We start from the raw sequence: 15,808 nt of genomic DNA, 5'->3' as shown, positions 1-15,808 counted from the left end.
ATCCGTTGTTATAGTCTATCACACATGGAATGTGGATTGGGCCATTTTGCCTCATCCGGTACCACGGCGATTCTTGGGACGTCGACCCAACTACATAACTTAAATGTGGGCATTCGTCCATTCTCTACTTATCTTTTCGTTGGTCCATGACAATTGTCAATGTCAATTGAACGTGTCAGTTGGACATGCATGCAACTATTTTTCCATCGACTGTTGCAATTAGATTATTCCTCTACTTTTCTCAATTTATATATTATGGTCGTTTATATTCATACTACTCTAATGTAAACTTAAAATATTTTATAGGATTATAAAATTAACAAGTATCTTTATGGATAAATTTCAAAATTTATTTAAAATAATAATAATTTGATTTTGATTTTGTGCACTCATATGCATACACATAGAACGACACAACACGAAATAAATATTGGAAAAAATTCACTAGATATTGCTCTCGAATATTAATTACTGAAATGGAACGATTGTTACAGTGATCTTGTTGGTCGCCAGATGATCCAAACGACCAATTTAGGTCACCTGTGGCGTCATTGTTGTCGCCATGAGACCATGCGACATTCTATCAGCCTCCTAATGAAGTCTACTGCTTAGTCCAAAGCGAGCAGTGCAGGGGCGATGGACAAGCTGTTTTAAATTAGTTTAGCTGCAGTTATCTTTCCCTTTACATTCAAAAATAATAATAAGGTATTAAAATTGTGGACAAAGTACACAAATAAATTCATTGATTATAAGTTTTACTTTGTCGTCTCTTACTATTAAAAGTTACTAGATGATCACTAATAATTATTTATTATAAATATTTAATGATTTGAATTTGATACTAATGTACTAATAATAAATTTAAAAGATTTGATAATGATTTGATAATAATGATGTTTTAATAATGATTATTACTAATTTTATAATATTTTTAATTTTTTTTAAATAACAAACAAATTTGTTAATTAATTTTTATAAATTTTAAGATTATATTCTATTCAATTTTTAATCCTTACTCAAATGAAAACTTTTTACTAAAGGTTTTGAAATTTAATCGAGTAAAAAACTCAATTTAAGCTAAGTAGTACCGATACTACTAAGGGAATATCGATACCATGGAAACAGAACCTAAAAATGGTACCGATTCTACTAATGATTTATTATTAAAATTTAATGATTTAGTAATGATTACTAATAATTATTTATTATAAATATTCAATGATTTAGATTTGATACTAATGATTTACTAATGATTACTAATAATAAATTTAAAAGATTTGATAATAATTTTTGATTTTTTTAAATACCAAACAAATTTGTTAATTAATTTTTATAAATTTTAAGATTATATTTTATTCCATTTTTATTATATTTTATTCAATTTTTACTCCTTACTCAAATGAAATTTTTTTACTAAAGGTTTTGAAATTTAATCGAGTAAAAAACTCAATTTAAACTAAGTAGTATCGATACTGCTAAGATAATACCGATACCATGGAAACAAAACCTCAAAATGATGTCGATACTACTAATGATTTATTATTAATATTTAATGATTTTATATTTAAATACCTTATCTTATTATTATTTTTGAATGTAAAGTGAAAGATAATTGCAGCTAAACTAATTTAAAACAGTTTGTCCATCGCCCCTGCACTGCTCGCTTTGGATTAAGCAGTAGACTTCATTCGGAGGCTGATAGAATGTCGCACGGTCTGCATGGCGACCTAAATAGGTCGTTTGAATCACCTGGCGACCAACAACTTTAGCAATCGTCCCTTTTCAACAATTAATTCTTCGAGAGCAATATCTGGTGAATTTTTTTCCAATACATTATTACGTGAGTTTTGCCCACATAGAACAATAATTTATCTTCAATTGTTTGTATAAAACTTTTATTTTCAATTTAAATTAAATTTTAATGAAACAAATAAATAAAATTATGTTAAGATACTATCGTGAGCCAAACTTCATTAAATTATTTTTCGAAAATTGAACCGGTTTAATAAATTATTCTGTGTCATGTCTAATTTTTCGATAAGTGAACAACCTTAAAATTTGTTAGGTGTTATATAATTAATTTATTAATATTTAAACTAAAGTATATATAAATAAAGGAAGGAAATTGATGAAATTTAAAATCTTAATAATTTTTTAAACTATTCAATTATCTTTTTTATTAGTGGTGATGACGCAAAGTGAGAAAAACTGATTATATTTTGTATCAAATTTAGGGGTTGTTTGTTTGCTTCTTAATGGAATCATTCAGCGCTAAATGTTGAACCGTTCAGAATTCAAAGTGTTTGTTTCGTACCTCTGAATGATTCAGTGCTGACTGATTCAGCAAAACAGTGTTGAATGATTCAGCACAGAAGTACATTCTGAATCATTCAGAGCCAGTTATCAAACATCATGTTACATTCAGAGTCAAACCATTCAGAGCCTCTGAATCATTCAACACTTAATCATTTTGAATTAAACAAACAACCCCTTACTTTTTCATAGTTTTTTTATTTATAATTATAAGATGTGAAAGATTTGAAGTAATATGTAATGTATTGTTAGCGAATAATAACTCGATATATTATGACTAATAAGTAATGTTAAGTATGGCTCATAAATATACCAGTAAAGAGGACAGGAGATGGAGCGGAGTGAGCGAAGTGAATGTCAACTGTCCTTACAAAGAAAGTCTCGTTGTGGGGTTACGAATTATGTGGGTTGGGGGTGCGGGGGCTGCGCCCCCGCGGTACGGTACAGGGTTAATTTTGTAATTATGTACCAGGGTTTTCTATTATAAATAGAGATGTAACCTAGACCTAAAATATCATTGAATAAAAACTTCTAGCGCCGCCTAGGCACCGAGGACGTAAGCACATTGCCGAACCTCGTAAAATTCTCGTGTTCTTTTGTTTTCTTTACCCGTTTTCGTCAACAATTGGTATCAGATGTCAGGAGCAAAATTCGAAGTCGCGAAATTCGATGGACAAGGTAACTTCGGATTATGGCAAACGAGGGTGAAGGATCTATTGGCGCATCAAGGGATCTTGAAGGCTTTGCGATCTACAAAGACGGCGTCGATGGATGAGGAAGATTGGGAAGAATTGCAGCAGCGAGCGGCAGGAACCATACGATTATGCTTGGCGGACGAGGTAATGTATCACGTCATGCATCTATCGTCTCCAGACAAAATTTGGAGGAAGTTGGAAAGTCAGTTTATGTCCAAATCCTTAACGACAAAACTGTATCTGAAGCAGGCTGTATGGGCTGAAGATGCAGGACGATCACGATTTGGCGCAACACGTGAATGTTTCAATCAAATCGTTTCTGATCTGCTCGGCTTGATGTGAAAATTGAGGATGAAGACAGAGCGATGATTCTGTTGTGTTCGTTGCCTCCCTCTTACGAACACATGGTGACTACTCTTACATATGGGAAAGAGACTATCAATGTTGAGGAGATTACTGCAGCCTTGTTGGCTCACAACCAGCGGAAGCAGAATGCAGGGGAAAGCTCTCAAGCCGATAGCTTATATGTCAAGGGTAATCGAGATCGTGGACGGAAGCCAGAGAAGGCAGGGTCCGGGAAGCGGAATTCCAGATCCAAATCCAGGGATAAGAAGACGATTCACTGTTACAAGTGCAAGGAGGCGGGACATATGAAGCGAGACTGTCCGAAATTGAAAAAGCAGACTGATGAGAAGCGTGATGGCTCATCCAAGTCTGTGAACGTGGTCGAGGATGATAATTCTGATTGCAGTGAGGGTGATATGCTTTCTATTTCAACGACACAATTGACGGATGCTTGGATTCTTGATTCTGGATGTTCTTATCACATCACGCCAAATAGGGAATGGTTTTCGACATACAGGCCGGTTAATTCTGGTTCGGTTTATTTGGGTGATGATCGATGTTGCAATATTGTTGGTATTGGTGATGTCAGAATTAAGATGCACGATGGCTCCGTTCGGACGTTGAGTGGTGTTCGACATATCCCAGACTTGAAGAAGAATTTGATTTCCTTGGGCACTTTGCACAAGAATGGTTTTATCCCTAAGGCTGACGAGGATAGGGAAACCATTCGGATTGTTAAAGGAGCATTGACTGTGATGAAAGGCAAGATGACTGCAGGAATATCTACAGATTGTTAGGGAGTACCGTTGCAGGTGGAGTTCACTCTGTTGAGCCTGTGATGATACGACAAAATTGTGGCATATGCGCCTTGCTCATCTTAGTGAACATGGTATGGCAGAATTACACAAGAGAAACTTGTTGCATGGTGTCAAAAGCTGTAAGCTCGACTTTTGCAAGTATTGTGTTCTTGGTAAACAGACTAAAGTCCGTTTCAAGACTGCGAAGCACACAACTCAAGGGATTCTTGATTATGTGCATTCTGATGTATGGGGGCCTTCCCGACATCGTCTTTGGGTGGATCTAGGTACTACGTTACTTTTATTGATGATTTTTCACGGAAAGTTTGGGTGTATTTTTTGAAACAGAAATCTGAAGTTTTTGAGAAGTTCAAGCTGTGGAAAGCTGAGGTAGAAAACCAAACAGGACGAAAAATCAAGTGTTTGCAGTCTGACAATGGTACGGAGTACACAGATTCACAGTTCCTACAATTATGTAAGGAGCATGGGATTCAGAGGCATTTTACAGTGCGCAAGACACCACAACAGAATGGTGTTGCGGAACGAATGAACAGGTCGTTGAATGAAAGAGCCAGATGTTTGCGGTTGAATGCGGGGCTTCCCAAACACTTAGGGCTGAGGCTGTTAACATGGCGTGTTACCTTACAACAGATCGCCAAGGGCATCGCTGCTGGGAAAGTTGCAGAAGAGGTATGGACTGGTCATGATGTTAGTTTTGATAACTTACGGATTTTTGGTTGTCCTGCTTATGTGCATGTACCTGCTGATGAGAGATCCAAACTTGATGCAAAATCGAAGGAGTGCATTTTTCTGGGTTACAAGAAAGGTGTCAAAGGATTCAAGTTCTGGGATCCAGTTGCGAAGAAAGTTGTGATTAGTAGAGATGTCGTTTTGATGAACAATCCATGTTGCAGCAGAAGCAAGACACGACAGTGGTGGATTTCGAGCAGTTTCCAGTTGAGAAACCAGAAACTTCTCAACCGACTTCTGGTGGTTCCACTACGGATGATTTGCAGGATTATAGTCTCGCCAGAGACAGGTGAGACGGACGAATATAAAGCCTCCGAACAGATTGGGTTTTGAGACTTGGTATCTTTTGCACTTATTGTTAGCAGTGATGATCCAGTTACTTTTCATGATGCCGTTACTAGTCAGGAAAACGACAAGTGGATGGCAGCCATGGTTGAGGAGATGGAGTCTTTGAATCACAATCGCACATGGGAGTTAATTCCCCTTCCTGAGGTAAGAAGCCGATTGGTTGCAAATGGGTGTATAAGAAGAAACCAGTAGTAACAGAAAAAGAGGGGGAGAAGTTCAAGGCTCGTTTGGTAGCGAAGGGTTTTTCACAGCAGAAAGGAGTTGATTATGATGAAATATTTCTCCTGTGGTCAGGCACACTTCAATCCGAGCAGTACTTGCATTGGTGGCTAGTTGGGATTTGCATTTAGAGCAGATGGATGTTAAAACTGCTTTTTTGCATGGTGATTTAGAGGAGCAGATCTACATGCGGCAACCTGAAGGTTTCACTCACCTGGAAACGAGCATTTAGTTGCAGATTGAAGAAATCTTTGTACGGGTTGAAACAGTCTCCGAGACAGTGGTATAAACGGTTTGACTCCTATATGATCAAGATTGGCTACAACCGATGTGAGTATGATTGTTGTGTCTATGTTAAGAGCCTTGATGATGGTTCTTTTATTTTTCTATTACTATATGTTGATGATATGCTGATTGCTGCGAAGAACATGGATGATGTTATCGGTTTGAAAACTTTATGAGTCAGGAATTGATATGAAAGATTTAGGTGCTGCAAGAAAATTCTTGGAATGGAAATTTGCAGGGACAGAGACTCAAGGAAACTGCGGCTATCTCAACGGGGTTATGTTGAGAAAATGCTAGAAAGGTTTGCGATGAGCAGCGCGAAACCAGTTAGCACTCCATTGGCGAATCACTTTAAGCTCATCAGAACAGTGCCCCAAGACAGATAAGGAAGCTGAAGATATGGCAAAGGTTCCGTATTCTAATGCTGTTGGCTGCTTGATGTATGCGATGGTATGTACTCGTCCTGATTTAGCTCATGCTGTTAGTCAAGTTTGTAAGTACATGTCTAAACCTGGTAAGCAACATTGGGAAGCAGTCAAGTGGATCTTTCGGTACTTAAAGGGTACTGTGGGACATGGAATTGTTTTTGGGAGTCAGCGGGATAATCCTTTGGTTGTAGGATATGTGGATTCAGACTATGCAGGTGACTTGGATAATAGAAGATCTACGACAGGGTATGTCTTTACTCTTGGTGGAGGGCCTATTTGTTGGAAGTCTACTGTTCAATCTATTGTGGCTCTATCTACAACTGAAGCTGAGTACATGGCAGCGGCTGAAGCTGCAAAAGAAGCTTTATTGCTTACTGGTTTAGTGAAGGAGTTGGGTGTTCAACAAGGTGGAGTTCAGTTGCTTTGTAATAATCAAAGTGCTATTCACTTGGCTAAGAATCAGGTGTATCGTGCTAGAACTAAACATATTGATGTAAGGTTCCACAAGATCAGAGAGTTGGTTGCATCTGGAGAGGTTTTGTTTCAGAAGGTACATACTGATGAGAATGCCGCTGATATGTTCACTAAGCCAGTTACGACAGACAAGTTCAAGCATTGCTTGGACTTGTTGAATGTTTCGAGTTGTTAAAGAATCAAGGTAACCCAACCCACATTGAATTTTCAAGAGGCAGGATATTCGCCAAGGTGGAGATTTGTTAAGTATGGCTCATAAATATACCAGTAAAGAGGACAGGAGATGGAGCGGAGTGAGCGAAGCGAACGTCAACTGTCCTTACAAAGAAAGTCTCGTTGTGGGGTTACGAATTATGTGGGTTGGGGGTGCGGGGGCTGCGCCCCCGCGGTACGGTACAGGGTTAATATTGTAATTATGTACCAGGGTTTTCTATTATAAATAGAGATGTAACCTAGACCTAAAATATCATTGAATAAAAACTTCTAGCGCTGCCTAGGCACCGAGGACGTAAGCACATTGCCGAACCTCGTAAAATTCTCGTGTTCTTTTGTTTTCTTTACCCGTTTTCGTCAACAAGTAAAAAATAGTGAAAGAAATAGATATTATTATTTTTATTTAAATATACAAATCATAATAATTATGATTAATATTTGATTATATTTAAATAAAATATAGTATTTATTTATATGTCTTTCACTATTTTTTACTTGGTCATTATATATCATGTTATTATTCAAGGATGATATGTGAGTTATATATTTTATTGATGTCGGAATTTTGATATTATAAATGATATAGATTAAATTGAAATAGTCGTTCCTATAATTATTTAAAATATTTAATTTAAATTAATCTACCAAAAATACTAATAATATCAATAGTTAGCTTAAAAAACAGTTGTCCTTCATGCATCTAATTTTATTACGGGTGTATCATTAATTTGTTAGGCAAGTTTATGCCTTTTAACTTGAAAAAAAAAAGTTTGCCTCTTTGAACGAAACAAAATACTAATTAATTACATTAAAAGAAATAGTGATACAATAAAAGCTTCTTGAAGAATAAACATTCCGGTTTAGAAAGAAGAATAACCCATTTTCAGTCAATCCACTAACACTCGACTCAGCCAATCGAATAGCCATTGTTGAGCGACTGGGAGCGTACAAAAAAAAAAAAGCACAACATATCAAGTCTTAATGGAGTGACCAGCACCCGGACTATGACCCGGTGCTGTTGGTCGAAAATCATCGATATTATCCACCTTACTGCTTCTCTCTTCACCTGAAGCTACGCTATGATTTCCATTCTCTGGTACCTTAAAACTGCTGTCATCTGGTTTCGCTGAGCATTTCTTGCAAGATGACTTACTCCTCAAATGCCTGCCTTCAACAAATACCTGTTGACAGATTATCAAAACAAGGAAGATAATACAAACATTTTTTACCTTAAAACTTGCCATGTTTATGCTCAGTAAAGCAAAACCTTACAGATGTATGAGCAAGTGTGGTTTAAGGGGTTTGGTTAGAGCTGTGGTATTTATAGCCTTTTTCTTGGGCAAGTTGCAGTATACTATTGAAAATTTTGAGATACATAGGCCATGTGCATGAGAGCTTCCACTTCCACTCCAGTTGGAGGACACTGCCACTGAAATTAGAAATTATAAAATATGGGGGGAAAGGAACCATGAACGGCTTATATTAATGTTTAGCCCAAACTCGCATGAACAGGAAAAATTAATTAAACATGTCTAGTATGGCATGTTTATATTCTTCTTGCCTCCATATGCTCCAATTGGGCGGCTTATATTAATGTTTAGCCCAAACTCTCATGAAACAGGAATACTACACAGGCTGCACTATATGTTGTGTTCTTTTGTTCTTTTGCACTGTATCTAAGTGCAAATTAACTGTTAGCAGACTATTAAAAATATCTTATTGATAGATACATCTAACTATAAGAAACCAAATAAAAGAAAGACCACTTGGACTTGGTACGTATTAAATAGTCCTAGGAACCTAATATATTTGGAAAATTTTACCAATGTATGCTCTAAAAAATATTATTTAGTTATTTGAGAACTATAAGAATCAAAACACATTTCATGTTACAACTAAGAAACTTGTACAAATACTTCTATATATTTAATGTAAAATGTTATTAATAATAATTTAATTAACTCTTTACAAATGTTTTAAAAACACTCATTTGCATTCGACGGGTTTCAATTTGGTATCGCTCAAGCAAGATTCGGATTTGAGACTTTATGTATACAAAAAAGATCCCTATTAAAAAATTCACTCACCAAAATCAAGTACACCCCACTAATCGATTTAGATTAATTATGACAAAGTCTTAAAAATCGAGAGTAAAAAAACAACCATATGCAAAATCCTTATTTTATTTAGTATAATAAATCAACTTTGCCCCACACTCCGAGACTCGTGCAGTTCAAAACTTCAAAATAATAACAAAGAATAAATAAAAGGTATCAGTACTTATTCATTATGAACAAAAGTCGGGTTATACTATAACTTTTTCATCAAATAAAATATTGACTTATCATCAAGACATCAACCATCCCACTAATGCGTTTGTGTGCTTGACCTAAGTATATAAATCTTCCGTATTTCATATAATATATGACCGTAACCATATAATACCTAACCTAAAGGGCAACATACCTATGAAACAAACAGGTGAAAAAGGCAAGATCAGATTAAGCTATTTCTCTATGGACTTTGGTTGTCAACCACATTAACTATGCAGATTCTACTCACCCCTCATAAGCCTCAAAGGTTGCAGTTTTGTACTTCAATGCTCATTACTTCCGAGCATGCGCCTGCCCACTAACAATTTCCACTACACAACACTGTTTATTTGGCCACTTTACAACTGTAGGGTATGGAATCTCCTTAGCTTGCGGAGGGTAGCCGCCAATGGCCCACTTGGTATTATTGTATTCAAATTTTAACGGTTAGGAAGTTACTTTAAAAAATATTAATATCAATCAGTGTTACATGTAATGATAATATACATTGTAAATTTGTAATCACTAAAATTAAGAAAGCCGTCCTCCGAAAGATTAAAAATAAAAATATATACTATAAAATAATAGGTTAACAGCCAGGTGAGGGCGAGGTTGCTTAAACATTAATTCAAAACGTACAGTGGAGTGCCCCAAACATCAAGGAAGATTCGATTAGCAATTTAAGGTACATGTCATGAACTGTGATCAACAAAGTAATTAATAATAAAAAAACCAGACAAAGTGAAGACTTTCACATCTAGCTTGCAAAGACCAAAACTTGTCAGCTAATTGAATAAATCGTGCATGGTTAATGCAGTATCGGTTCATCACCAAAATTTTTCCCTTTCCTTCTCAGCCAGTTCAAGGGTCATTTTATTTTCTTGTTCTTTTTTCTGAACAAATTCATTAAAAGAAAGTGTGAGTACTTGCAATGTTTTTCACATGCTTTTGGACGCTTTTTTTAAAAAAAAACAAACTAAACTAAACTAAACTAATCTATGGTGTTTTAATGTTAATATATATTAACATATTTTAGTATTTGAGTTAAGAAGTCTCGTGACTTGCTTTGAATAAATTGTTGGATGACTGTCAAAATATACCATATGAGGGTATTATACATTTATACATTTTTTTAACCGGACATTTATACATATTTGAATTCACGTCTTTGCATATATATTATAACAACAATAATGTTAATTAAATTAATATTTAAACAAAAAAACATTAGTTTTATTAACACTAATATAATTGACTCTAACGGCTTAAGGATCCAACCCTACACTCATCACAGCTAAACATGAGAAATTAAAACCAACACTAGTCCAGATAGTTCCACACCTATCTAAGACCTAAACAAAATATGAGCGTAAAATGAAATATCCAACAACGAGAAAAATATAAAGAAGCTGCACGGGCCATGCAAATGGTTGAACCCCACACTTTGAGAGGGAAGAACAATGCTTTACATAAATATATCTTATTTCACTTCAATGTTTCTGCCCTAGAACAATTACCCTCAATGCATTATACATTAGCTTCCTCTTTTTGAAATTAATTACATTTATTTATGTTTTGCAATAATATTATCACCAAGGATGAAGCTATTTGTTGAGTGAGAGGGACTGTGGGCCCTCAAAAGTTTTTTTAGTATAATATCATTTCAGGTACTTATTAATTTAAACAGTAGTTAATCAAGACATTTGTACTTTCAATTTTCAAATTTAAATATTTAATAGATCTTTATCCCTCTCAATATTTGATAGTAGCTCTGTTTGTGATCATGAGGTTGTAACATTGAGTTATATATATAAGCCATATTTATTAAACTTTTTCTATTTGTGGATTAACTGCAAATATTTTATTAAAATTATTGTAAAGATACAGGTAGAAGCAATAATACAAGAGAAGGAAAAGAAGATGAAATGGATGGCCACAAGGCCCACAAAAGTTACGAATATATTAGTGCTGGATGGAATGGCCGACGCCGGGGCTATGGCCGGGGGTCGTGGGGCGAAATGTGTCTGCATATCCTTCCAAGGACCTGAAAACATGGTGGAAGGGATTAGCGACATTGCCTACATTCTTCATGGTGGGTCTTGCATTAACGGTCCTTCCATCGGGACTCGATAATAAATCGACTTTCTCTAATTTTTCCCTAGGTTTCAAGCTTCTTCCCTCGGCAAAGAGAAGTGCTTCGTGGGAGAAAATAATTACAAATAGGAGGAAATACAAACATTTACATCTGAAATTGGCCATATCTAATGCTGCTGAGCGCTACTCTTATATATGAACTATGCTACAATGCTGTAGGAAATAAGCTATGGCTGGATTTCAATCTTTATGTTTATGCTATTTATAGGGCATAAAAGGGGTTGGGTCATGAAGAAAAGAATTGCAATAAGCCAAAGAGACGGGAACAAGTGTGAAGCATGTTACTACCAAATGCAAGGCCTTTTTTTAAAGAAATGTATGAAGGAAGATGTCAATAGGCCGGTCAAAATGTACATTATTCACCTAATATTGGCTAATATTCATAGTTTTTTTAATAGTATGGAGTAATATATACTCGGAATCTTTTTTAGTCATTGACAACGCAAATACATCCTATAAATACAGTTGATTGAATTATCATCTAGAGAGAACAACATTCTCATTTACTATGTCACTCAATGAATTTCTATGTCAATACAAATTTTGAATATTTACCGGGACAAACTCATAAAATTTAAGGAAAAATGACAAGTTGGTAATAATAAAATAAAAAAACATGGGACGACATGTACTTTTTTATACATTTTTATCCCAACAACTTGCTGTAATTTTAATGTTGGAGCTTGGTATATAGTTTAAAACTGAGGTAGATATTGGACCATGAGCAGCTAGGAGCTAGATTCTTTTCCAGCCCAAAAATCTCTATGTTTTTTCCCTTTTAATAATTTCTTTAGGTAGCTTTTGACCATGAACCTTAATTCTTGAAGGCCAAGACCACCAAGCCGGGAAAGAGTAGTGCTAGAAATGGCTGAAAGGGTCGCGCATGGAGAGGTATTTTGAGGGTTTATTAAAGGTATCTCTACAGCAATCTCTGTACATTACAGGTCATGCCCCGAGGAGTGGGGGATTCTATTTTTCTTTAACCTAAAAGGGGTCCGAGGATGGATGATAAATAGGGTAAACTACGCTCATGAATATTCAAAGTTCAGTGAGTTTTTATTCTGATCATTTTAGTTAGGATAATGATATGACACATTAGTAGAAAGAATCAATGTATGATGTGATCTCTAAGTTATAATTAAATATTAATTTTATCCTTGAAAAAGTAACTCTAATTTTTTAAAAATTTCATCTTCCTTTATTAATCGATCATCAACATCACTTAACCTTACCACTTAGTTAAATTAGATATTAACTCTTTTATCAATGAACCACATCATCAACCTATATAAATAGTTATTAAAACTTTAGTGATCATAAATACAATTTACCATAATATTTTTTGCTGAGTTATTTGCTCAAAGATCGAGGTACCTTTGCAAATAAGCGGTTACCGTACAAGATTCCATGAGAATCTTTTATTCAAAATATTTGCGGCTGCTTATGTGCGACTAGTATTATATTATATGTAGTTTGTCTCAGTCAGTTGCTCTTTAGCATGCGCTGTAAAGCAAATAGTACAAGTGAAAGTATTATTTTTTTAATCTATTTTATATAGTATTATAATATAAATTTAATTCCATTAAAAATATATTTAAAAAATAGTACATTCAGTCTAATTAAATACTATCGATGAATTTTTTAATGAAGATGTTTAAATTTTAAATATTTTATAAATAATTTATCAATTTATATCTTTTAGAGCTGTGGGCTGATGAAAGTGAAATATTCAATGAAGATAATTAATTTTGAATTATACGATAAAGTCATATGAACAATCGATGCATCATAAAAACTAAAAAGGCCCTTCAATTATAAGTAACATTTACAAGATGAATAACCTAGGAACAGACAATTAGCATGCTCTGAGAAAAGATGATAAACTTAATATAGGTTTTGATATAATTATCAAGAGTTTCAAGCATACTTAAGTGGCTAAGTGTAGGGGTTCGATTCCAGTCTTCCCCTAATAATGCTTATTTATTTTCATTGATTTTATTTAGATCAATAAAATGCTTACATGTGTTATTATCTAACTAGTCTAAAAAATTATTAGAATTGATACTAAAATAGGAGAGAACAAATGATGTAAAAAATAAAAGAAATAGTCCATATTAATATTATCATTAATTTTTTATCGTTCGGTGATTAAAATAGCAAAAGAATGTAACAACTAGTATCTATTTTGAAAATAAAAAAAACTGTAATTGGGTAAAGAAGAAATAATAGATTAATGACTAATAGCATAACTTATCCTTTATTCTTTAACAGCTGGAATTCGAATCCATAGTTCCATACCTTTAAACGTACCATTATAGGACTCCTGCAGTCCCTACGTGAATATTATTGTGATTCACAGCGGTAAATAATTCACGAGACTGACAATATTTACCCAAAACAGTATGCTAAGCTAGCCATTTGGTTCCGACTTTTTGCTCACGAATGCATGGCCACCTTCAGGGTTGTGCCCTGGGGTGGTGGGTCGGAACCCTCCAATATCATCATTAATGGAATGCTTACCATCAATGGATCTAACTCTTCCTGCAGGTTTTTGTTCAGTTTCTTCATCATTTTCTCCAAATGAATGTCCAGCACTAGGACTGTTCCCTGGTGTCGTGGGTCGAAAAGCATCTTTGTAACCATCGACAGAAACACCAAAATCCGAGCTCTTACTTGGCATAGGAGGTGGCAATACTTGTCTCCTTCTCTGACGGTGGCTGGCGAAACTCGGTCGACCTTGACCGTCTATGGCTGCCGATTCACGGTCTTTTTCGTGAGTTGCAGATTTCTCAGTTTGGCTGCTGCTTTGGATTGGACCATCAGTTGATTTTGTTGGCCTTCCACCAACTGGGAAAAGTAAATAATGGCTCCAAGAAATCACTGCAAGAATAAAAACAGTTCTCAACTCCATATCTGGGAAACGAATAGCTTGGAATTCAATGGTTAAGAGAGATTTGAGAAGGCAAAAGATAAGATTATGAACAATGAAGTGATGAGTCATGATATTCCATGCTGAGGATTTATAATGTCAGGAACTATGGACCTGTGAGGATCCCAACCGCTAATTATTCGTAAACATTAATGATGGCAACAATGGATGGTTTGAATTCTTATGAACTTTAAAAATTTCCTACTTTTCTCGGGAAATCCTTTTATATGCAATAACATATAAATTTATTTCTCTTATCGCTCGTGAAGATTAATATATCTCTAACTAGTATTCTTCAATGCCCCATTGTATTATTAGAACTAATATCTTACATATTTCTCATATATCCCACTTATCCCTGCTCTTATATATTATGTTATCCGTACATTTTATTTAGAACCCTGTTGATTGAGAACCCCAGCCTCTATTCCGTAGAGATAACAATATCTGGGAAATGGGGCTTCTCCACCACCAAAATGCACCAGAAAAGGAATGATTCCCCTGTGATTCTCCACTTGAAAATGCATAAATATTATTATAAACTGATGGCTTTTGAGCAAAGCTCACGACTCATTTGGTCGACAAATTCAAGTGAAACACATGCATCTGTGATCTGTCCTATACATCTTTTGGTGTTCCCCTCTCCATTGTTTATGTCAGTTGCAGGCTTTCAGTTTTAAAAGAAAATGGGTGGAATGATTGCTTGGCTGCTGAATGCTAAAGGTTCCTTGGTGGAAAACCGTATATAATTCGACAACATCTTTTGATTTCCTCGATCACTATTAGACTATACATATTTCTTTAGGAATCACCTACTAACCCTGTAGGCTGTTTTGTTGTTAAGGTGAAGAAACGTTATAAATTACCAAAAGGATATGCAATTGAAAGATAACGGAGAAAAATATCAAACAAATTCTAGATAACAAGTGTAGTGACACGTAGTTGTGATGAAGATAGTAAGTGATCGAGGACGAAGATTTATTATGCTTCTAATAAATATTAGAAAACTTGTATAGACAATATAATGAGGTTGTTCTCCTAATAAATCTCTATAATATTCAATTTGAATTAATTGATTGATAATTATAAAAAATAATATTTTTTACAATGAGACACTTAAATTCGTCCACTTAAATCACAAATTATAATACACACATATATAATATAATGTTATAAATTATAATATATATATATATATGTGGTTTATTTACGTTCTGAATTTCTTTTACAGATCCACTACCCACGTGACCCAAGAGCCCCAAATCCCAGTAGAAACCAGTGGCCCAATAGACCCAGAGGTGATCCCGTGAACCGCTCGAACAGGGTCCAAATCAAACCGGTGGACTAGGATTTGGAAACCCTAGTTCCTTCTCACGTTGTTTCCAAGTTGAGCACCGCAACCCTAGACTTCCAAGAGTCCCACGATCGAGTCCCTCGGTCAACAACGCTTCTCCCACGCCACCAACCCCGGTTTTCTCGGCGCCGTGAACTCCTTAATGTCAAACAACCACCAACAGGCGTAAGCACATGAAACACAAGCAAAGCA

Source organism: Hibiscus syriacus, unplaced genomic scaffold, assembly GCF_006381635.1.
Source record: "Hibiscus syriacus cultivar Baekdansim isolate YM2019G1 unplaced genomic scaffold, ASM638163v2 tig00110437_pilon, whole genome shotgun sequence".
NCBI classification, from domain to species: domain Eukaryota; kingdom Viridiplantae; phylum Streptophyta; class Magnoliopsida; order Malvales; family Malvaceae; genus Hibiscus; species Hibiscus syriacus.
This window is presented reverse-complemented; position numbering follows the sequence as displayed.